The sequence below is a fragment of the Lontra canadensis genome, unplaced genomic scaffold (assembly GCF_010015895.1).
Source record: "Lontra canadensis isolate GAN:19392208 unplaced genomic scaffold, GSC_riverotter_1.0 scaffold77, whole genome shotgun sequence".
Taxonomy (NCBI): domain Eukaryota; kingdom Metazoa; phylum Chordata; class Mammalia; order Carnivora; family Mustelidae; genus Lontra; species Lontra canadensis.
This window is the reverse complement of record NW_022631071.1, coordinates 1,238,665-1,247,899: the sequence shown is the minus strand read 5'-3', so window position 1 is coordinate 1,247,899 and position 9,235 is coordinate 1,238,665. Positions and strand designations below refer to the sequence as shown.

The 9,235-nt window shown below is 41.2% G+C and overlaps 1 long non-coding RNA gene across 1 annotated transcript; it reads right to left on the bottom strand.

Moving 5' to 3' along the window:
* Positions 1-5,009: 5,009 nt before the first annotated feature.
* Positions 5,010-9,192, bottom strand: LOC116881753. The gene is made up of 3 exons (XR_004385482.1): positions 8,909-9,192; positions 6,639-6,773; positions 5,010-5,039 (listed from the first exon to the last, which is right to left on the bottom strand). It is a non-coding gene; the product is annotated as an uncharacterized LOC116881753 (long non-coding RNA).
* Between the last annotated feature and the right edge of the window lie 43 nt (positions 9,193-9,235).

Genomic DNA, 9,235 nt, shown 5'->3' with positions numbered 1-9,235 from the left:
GAGCAACTACTACCTCATCATACCTGGTGGGCAGCCCAGCCCAGGACAGGCACCCCTACAAAATGACTCCTGCCCTGGGGAGGGAGGTAAGATTCCTGCCCCATCTACAGCATACCCATAGCCATTGTGGCCAGCCAACTCAACCAGCTGTACCAAGAGATGGTTGCACCCACTAGCAAGCCACCAGCATCTATAGCCCTGCTTCTCAGCCAGCTACAATGGGAACTAATTCCACCTACCAGCACACCAACAGCAGTTATAGATGGGACTCTCAACCAGCTGTGTTAGGAGCTACCCCACCCAGCAGAAAGCCAGCAACAGCTATATTTGCACCACTCACCAAGGTGCACCAGGGTCCAGCTCTACCTACCAGCATGCTCACAGCAGTCATACCCAGGTCACTGCTGACAACAGGGCTGATGGCCAGCCAAGCCCACAAGTGTACCAGCAGCAGTCATGGCCAAGTCACAACAAGACATATGTTCCACAGAGTGGACACTCCCACAGTGGCTGGTTCTGTTGACCAGGGAGACTGCACTACTGAGCACCACAAGGTGCCTTTTCATAAGGCCACTACTTTCAGGACCAGAAAACATAGATGACCTACCTAATTCAAAGAAACAAACACAGAGACGCGGACAAAATGAGGAGACAGACGAATATATTCTAAACAAAAGAACAATAAAAAGCTTCAGAAAAAGAACTAAATGTAATGGAGATGAGCAATCTATTTGATAAGGACTTCAAAGTAATGGTCATAAAGATATTCATCAGATTTGAGAAAAGAGTGGATGAACTAAGCGAAAACAGCAACAAAGAGATAGAAAAATATGAAAAAGAACCAAATAGAACTGAAGGATAAAATAACTGAAGTGAAAAATATGCTAGAGAGAATCAAGAGCAGATTAAAAAAATGTAGAAAAACAATGAAGCAATCTGGAAGACAGGGTAGCGGAAAGCATCCAAGCTGAAGAACAAAAAGGAAAAACACTTTTTAAAAATGGGGAGAGGTTAAGGGACTTCTGAGACAATATCAAGCATACTAACATTCACATTAGAGAGGTCCCAGAAAGAGAAGACAGAGGGAAGGGGGCAGAAAACTTATTTGAAAAAATAATAGCTAAAATTTCCCTAACATGGGGAAAGAAAAAGACATCCAGGTCCAGCAAGCTCAGAGAGCCCCAAACAAGATGAACCCAAGGAGGTCCACATCAAGACATATATTAATTAAAATGTTCAAAAAAATTAAAAATAAAAGGAGAATCCTTAGAGGCACTTGGGTGGCTGAGTCAGTTGGGTATCCACCTCTCTATCTCAGCTCAGGTCATGATCTCAAGGTTGTAAGATCAAGCCCTGTGTCAGGCTCTGTGCTCAGGTGGAGTCTGCTCAGGATTCTCCCTCTCCCTCTCCCTTTCCCTCAAATAAGTAAATAAAGAGAATCTTTTAAAAAACAAGAAAAAAGTAAATAGTTATGTACAAAGGAAATACCATAACCCTATAAGTTGATATATTAGTAGAAAATCTGTACGCCAGAAAGGAGTGGCATGTTATATTCAAAGTACTGAAAGGAAAATACCTGCCACCAAGAATATTCAACCCACAAGGTTATCATTCAGAATTAAGGGAGAGATAGTTTCCCAGAAACAAAATATACTAGTACATCACCACTAAAACTGCCTTACAAGAAGTGTCAAAGGGAATTCTGAAGTGGAAGAGAGAAAGCCACAACTAGAAGAAAATTATGAAAGGAAAAAATTTCACTGGTAAAAGCAAACCAAATAAAGGTAGTAAATCAGCCACTTATAAAGCTAATATGAGGGTTAAAAGACAAAATCAGTAAAAACAATTGTATCTACAAAAGTTGGCTAAGAGATGCACAAAATAAAAAGACATAAAATATGACATATAATACATACAATGTGGAGTGCGGGAAGTAAAAATGTAGTGTCTTTAGAATGTATTTGAACTTAAGTGACCATCAACTTAAGACAGATGGCTATATATATGCCATATATACATATACATACATATATATATGTATATATAATGTTACATATGAACCCCATGATAACCACAAAAAAAACCTGAAATAGATACACAAAAAGTAGAGAGAGGAATCAAGCATAATACTAAAATCATCAAATCACAAGTGAACAGAACAAGATGAAAGGAAAAGAACTATAAACACAACCAGAAAACAAAAATGGCAGTAAGTACACACCTGTCAATAATTACTTTGAGTGTTAATGGTCTAAATGCTCCAATCAAAAGAAACAGGGTAAATTAATGGATTTTAAAAAGCCCATCTATATGCTGCCTATAAGAGACCCACTTCAAACTTAAAGATACATAAAGACTGAAAGTGAAGAATAGAAAAAGATACTCCACGTAAACAGAGACGAAAAAAAAAAAAAGCTAGGGTAGCAATACTGAGATCAGACAAAACAGACTTCAAAGACCATGACGAGAGACAAAAAAGAGCATTACACAATAAAGGATCAATCCGACAACAGGATATAACAATTGGGTACAGGATATATGTACCCAATAGAGGGGCACCTAAACATATAAAGCAAGTATTAACAGACCTAAAGGGAAGGATTAACAGTAATTCAATAAGAGCAGGGGTCACCCACATACATCAGTTGATCACCCAGAGAGAAAATCAATAAGGAAACCATGGCTTTGAACAACCACCAGACCAGCTGGACTTAACAGATATATACATAACATTCTACCCCAAAATAGCAAAATACACATTCATGTGCCCATGGAACATTCCCCAGCATAAATAACATGTTAGGCAACAAAACAAGTCTCAATAAATTTATGAAGGCTGAAATCATATCAAATATCTTTTCAGACCACAGTGGTATGAAACTAGAAAACAATTGCCAAAAAAAAAAAAAAAGGGAAAAACACAAACATGTGGAGGCTACACATGGTACTAAACAACCAACAGGTCAACTACAAAATCAAAGAGGAAATCAAACATACATGGAGACAAATGAAAATGGAAACACAGCTGTTCAAAATCTTGGTACACAGCCCAAGCAGCTTTAAAAGGGACATTTACAGGGTGCCTTGGTGGCTCAGTCATTAAGTGTCTGGCTTTGGCTCAGGTCATGATCCCAGGGTCCTAGGATTGAGCCCTGCATCCAGCTCCCTGCTCAGCAGGGAGCCTGCTTCTCCCTCTCCCTCTCCCTCTGCCCCTGCTTGTGTTCCCTCTGTCACTGTCTCTGTGTCAAATAAATAAATTTTTTTTTAAAAAAGAGGGAGAGACGTTTACAGCAATACAGGACTACCTCAGTATGAAAAATCTCCAACAATCTAACTTTACACCTAACAGAACTAGAAAAAGAACAAAAAAAAGTCCAAAGTTAATAGAAAGGAGGGGGAAAAAAAAGATCAGAGCAAAAAATAGAATTGATCCTTCAACAGCATGGATTTGAACTATGCAGGGCCACCTTCACACAGACTGTGTTTTGTGTGTGTGTGTGTTTTTTAAGATTTTTTATTTATTTGACAGGGAAAGAGAGAGAGAGAGAACAAGCTGGGGCAGCAGCAGGCAGAGGGAGAGAGAGAAGCAGGCTCCCCACTGAGCAGGGAGCTCAATGTGGGGTTTGACCCCAGGACCCTGAGATCATGACCTGAGCTGAAGGCAGAAAATTGACAGACTGAGTCACCCAGGTGCCCCCAGATTTTGTTTTATAAAGTATAGTACTGTAAATGTCTTTTCTCTTCCTCACAATCATCATTTTTTTAAGATTTTATTTATTCATTTGAAAGGGACAGAGACAGAGAGAGCACAAGCAGAGAGAAAGGCAGAGGCAGAGGGAGAAGCAGGCTCCCCGTTGAGCGGGCAGCCCACTGTGGGGCTCAAACCCAGGACGTGGAGATCATGACCTCAGCCAAAGTCAGATGCCTAACCATCTGAGCCACCCAGGCGCCCCTTCCTTAAAATTTTCGTAATAACATTTTCTCTTTAGCACACCTAATTGTAAGATTAGAATACATACATATTAAATATGCGTCAATCAATTGTTTATATTCTCAGTAAGGCTTCCAGTCAAGAACAGGCTATCAGTAAAGCTATGCAGGAGTAAAAAGTTGTATGCAGATTTTCGACTCTGCAGGGGTTGGGGCCCCTAGCCCCCACAATGGTCAAGAATCAACTGTAAGGGACGCCTGGGTGGCTCAGTGGGTTAAGCCGCTGCCTTCGGCTCAGGTCATGTTCTCAGAGTCCTGGAATCGAGTCTCGCATCGGGCTCTCTGCTCAGCAGGGAGCCTGCTTTCCTCTCTCTCTCTCTGCCTGCCTCTCTGTCTACTTGTTATCTCTCCTCTGTCAAATAAATAAATAAAATCTTTAAAAAAAAAAAAAAAAAAAAAAAAGAATCAACTGTAAATGATGGGGTGCCTGGGTGGCCCAGTGGGTTAAAGCCTCTGCCTTTGGCTCAGGTCGTGATCCCAGGGTCCTGGGATGGAGCCCCAAGTCCCCCCACGGGGCTCTCTGCTCAGCAGGGAGCCTGCTTCCCCTTCTCTCTCTGCCTGCTGCTCTGCCTACTTGTGATCTCTCTCTCTGCATTAAATAAACAAATAAAATCTTTGAAAAAATAAATACAATTAAAAAACTTTTTTTAAAAGAATCAACTGTAAATGAAATAGAGCCCCCAAAACAATAAAAAATATAATGAAACTCAGTGCTGTTTTTTTGCATTTTTTTTTAATTTAATTTAATTTTTTTTCAGTGTTCCAAAATTCATTATTTATGCACCACACCCAGTGCTCCATGCAATATGTGCCCTCCTTAATACCCACCACCACACTCACTCAAACCCCTACCCCCATTCCAAGTTTGTTTCTCAGAATCCACAATCTCTCATGGTTTGTCTCCCCCTCTGATTTCCCCCAACTCACTCTCCTCTCCATCTCTCAATGTCCTCCGTGTTACTCCTTTTGCTCCACAAATAAGTGAAACCACATGATACTTGACTCTCTGCTTGACTTACTTCATTCAGCATAATCTCAGCACTGGTTTTCTGAAGAGATAAAAGTGATAAACCTTTAGCCAGACTCATCAAGAAAAAGACAAAGAAAACTCAAATAAAATCAGAAATTAAAGAGAAGTTACAATCAACACCAGAGAAATACAAATGATTTTAAGAGGCTGCTACAAAAAATTATATGCCAATAACTGGACAACCCACAAGAAATAGAAAAGTTCTTGGAAATATACAATCTTCCAAAACTGAATGAAGAAATGGTAGAAAATGTGAACAAACCAATTACTAATAACAATATTCAATCAATAATCAAATCCCAGCAAAAAAAGTCTACAACCACATGCTTCACAGGTGAATTCTACCAAACATTTACAGGAGAATTAATCACTATCCTTTTCAGGGGCACTTGGGTGGCTCAGTCAGTTAAGCATCTGCCTTTGGCTCAGGTCATGATCCCAGGGTCCTGTGATCGAGCCCATGTCTGGCTCTCTGTTCAGTGTTCTCTGGCCCTCTCAAATAAGTAAATAACATCTTTTTTTAAAAAATGCAATGGAATACCACTTCACACTCATTAAGGTGGCTATTACTCCAAAAATAAAAATGTAAATAACAAATGCTGGTAAGGATGAAATGGGAATTCCCAAGCACTACTGATGGGAATGTAAAATGATGCAGCCACTGTGGAAAATGGTATGGCAGTTTCTCAAAAAATTATACAAAGAATTACCACATGATCTAGCAATTACACTTTTGGATACATACACAAAAGAATTCAAAGCAGGAACTCAAACAGGTATTTGTACTCCTATGTTCATAGCATTATTCACAACAGCCAAAAGGTAGAAGTAACACAATTGTCCTTTAACGGACGAGTGGCTAAACAAATTTTCATGTGTACCTACAATGGAATATTATTCAACCTTAGAAAGGCAGGAAATTCTAACACATGCTACAACACAGATGAACCTTGAAGGCACTACACTAAGCGAAATACACCAGTTACAAAGTAAAAACAGTGTTAAGATTCCACTTATATAAGGTACCTAAAGTAGTCAAATTCATAGACACAGAGAGTAGCATGGTGGTTGCCAGGGGCTGGTGGGAGAGAATAATGGGGGATTAATATTTAATGGATATGGAGTTTCCATTTAGGAAAATAAAGAAGTTCTGCAGATGGATAGTGATGATGGTTGCACAATGTGAATATACTTAATGCCACTGAACTATACACTTGAAAATGATTAAAATGGTAAATTTGGGGGTACCTGGGTGGCTCAGTGGGTTAAAGCCTCTGCCTTCGGCTCAGGTCATGATCCCAGGGTCCTGAGATGGAGCTCCACATTGGGCTTGTTGCTCAGCAGGGAGCCTGCTTCCTCCTCTCTCTCTCTCTGCCTCTCTGCCTATTTGAGATCTCTGTCAAATAAATAAATAAATAAAATCTTTTAAAGAAATGGTAAATTTTGTCATGCATACTTTGCTATAATAAAAGAATACAGATAGCACACTAAAACAATCCCCCAGGTTTTGTGAGACTGAAGATCTATGTAGAAAAGCTTTGTAATCGATACAGCCCTTCACAAATACCAGCTCTTTTTAATCATTATCACCCTGTTTACACCAACCTGATACCATTACCTGCATGTTCTGTCCAGCCCTGTTCACCCAGCAGCACACTGTTGGAGTTTTAGTGTGGTACAAGTGATATCCACCTTTGTTTTGCTAAACCCTGGATTCCACACATCACTGCAATAGTTTCCCAGAGTTCTGGTTCTGAAAAAGAACAAGGCTCCCCAAAAGACAAGTTTTAGACAAGCCTGATTGGATTCTAGAGAAAAAAAACTCAGAGACTTCCTCCTCTTACCCAGTTCTCCCCAATGCTTGCTTTGGAAGCAGTCCTCATTTAGCAGCAAGAGATCACCATGCCATTGCCAAGATCAAAGAAAATCTTCCTCCAATTCAGCTAACCAGCTAACTCCCTGGCCTACTACCAAACAATGTATCTCATAAGGCAGCCCTTGAGCAGGTGAACAATCAGGAAACTTCAGGGTTCTAGGAAACGAATATAGGAAATGTATTCATTGAGTTTGAACTAAGAATGAAAGTAGTGAGATAAGAAATAAAAAATTAAGTTTGCCTGGGTGGCTCAGTTGGTTGAGTGTCTGCCTTTAGCTCAGGTCATGATTCCAGGATCCTGCGATGGAGCCCCTCGTCGGTCTCCTTGCTCAGAGGGGAGTCTGCTTGTCCCTCTTCCTCTGCCCCTGCTCACTCTCTCGCTCACTTTCTCTCAAATAAATAAATAAAATCTTTTTTAAAAAAGAAATAAAAAATGAAAATGCTAAAATCAAAAGACCAGAATGACCACCTTCAATGGACTGCACAATTGTCTATACTGTAGCCTCAGAGCTGAACCCTCAAAAACTCACAGAAAGTATAAATATTACTGCAGAACAGGTGTGATAATACAGTAGTGCAAAACGTAGGAGTAATGTTTCTTTCTAGAAAGCAAGCCAATTGGAACCTACACCCAGATACTGACCAGGATCTGTGTGGCCCTTCAGGTGCTCTCTGAGCTCCCCAAGTTTCCTTAGCTATTACAGGTGTTGTTCCTTGAGAATTTCTCCTAACATGAGTAATGCTACAGTGCCATCTGGAATCTTTTTCATGCAATGATGTATATCCAGGAGTTGCTGCCTTTGCAGATATTCCCTGGAGACCAAAGAGGGATTTTATTCCATGGCTCTGAGGAACTTAAATGTCGGCCAAACATGAAGTAGTACTTACCACAGCCTTTTAAGTTTGACTGCTATGGCCAAGTGTGCCCTCACAATCTTGAATATCTTCACTTGCTTCACTTTTACGTTGGCCAAGATTCTTGGTATCGTCAACAAGACTAAATAAGAACTTGGGACTTTTCCATGAAACTTTCTGCCAATGCCCCATAAATTTTGACTATGGTTTCCCAAATTCTTTGATTCTCCACCAGGTATCCTTTCTCTTCTATGCAAATCCCCCAAATAACACTTATTCTAAGTATAGTCCCACTTTTGTAGAAATGCATTTTTCCTAGTTCCCCCTCACACACCTCTTCATACTGCATTGATATTGTTAACTGAGGTTCAGTCATGACACCTACAAAAACACCATGAGACCCCCTACCTTCTGCCGTCATTTTGTTATAACCTATAGGCTAAAGATATGTATCACTCTGAGAGTGTTGCAGTCAAGGAAAACAACTCTGAGGGACAACAGGCACTGAGGCAGGAATCACTAGAACAGGGCCTATAAATTAAACCCAAATATACAAAAGCAAAAGCTTAGAAACCATCCCCTGCACACACCTCCTCCTTTATAACCAGTGGAGTAGGGTTGATGGAGAGACCAACAATCCATTCTCTACAAATGACTGATGACAGCACAAGTCCCTGGTTATAGGTGCCTCAACCTATTCCTGAATGGTTCGTTGTTATGAGCCACCGACCCAGTATCACCAAGTCAAATGCTCTAAGTTCTCTTCCAAAAATGGTAATAAAATATGCCGAGTCGCTCATATTCCCGCAGTTATACTGGGAGACAACAGCTACGGGGGTTAAACATTCAGTCTCCGAACCAAAGCAATCTGAGTTCAAATGCTACTTTAGCCGCTTGCTGCGTACCCCAATCAATGATCTTTTCTGATACCCCGCTAGCCTATGCCCTCCGCCAGCTCGCTCTTTCACCACCACCAAACATAAGGAGCTGAGGGGGGCTACACAAGAACAGACAGGAGTCTGTTCTCCCTTTACCTCCCCATCTCCTTGGCTATGGTGATGCCTTGAATCTGAGCGCTCCTCATTCTCTCATTCACTAGACTGCCGCGACTCTCTTTCCTCATATTGCTTGGTACACTCCAGCTTTTACAAACTCACCGGCACGCCGCTGGGGCGGGACCAAGCACTTCCCTTCCCTCATAGGGAGGAACTAAAATGTAAGGGCCAAGGTTGTTAGCAAATGACTTCCCCGTTACCACGGTAAAGCGGCTGCCGCCATCTTCATTGTGGCCGATGATTCTTCGTGTTGGTCTAAGCAAAAATGAATAATAAGGAACTCTGCAGACTAAAATCCTGCAGATTAGTCTAGGACCGCACAAGCCTAAATCGGAACCGAGTTATATTCCGGTCGCAAACCAGCCCGGAGTGGTTAGCTCTTGGGGATGGAGGGCGCGCCAGCTGCGGACGCAATGACGTCAGGGGAGG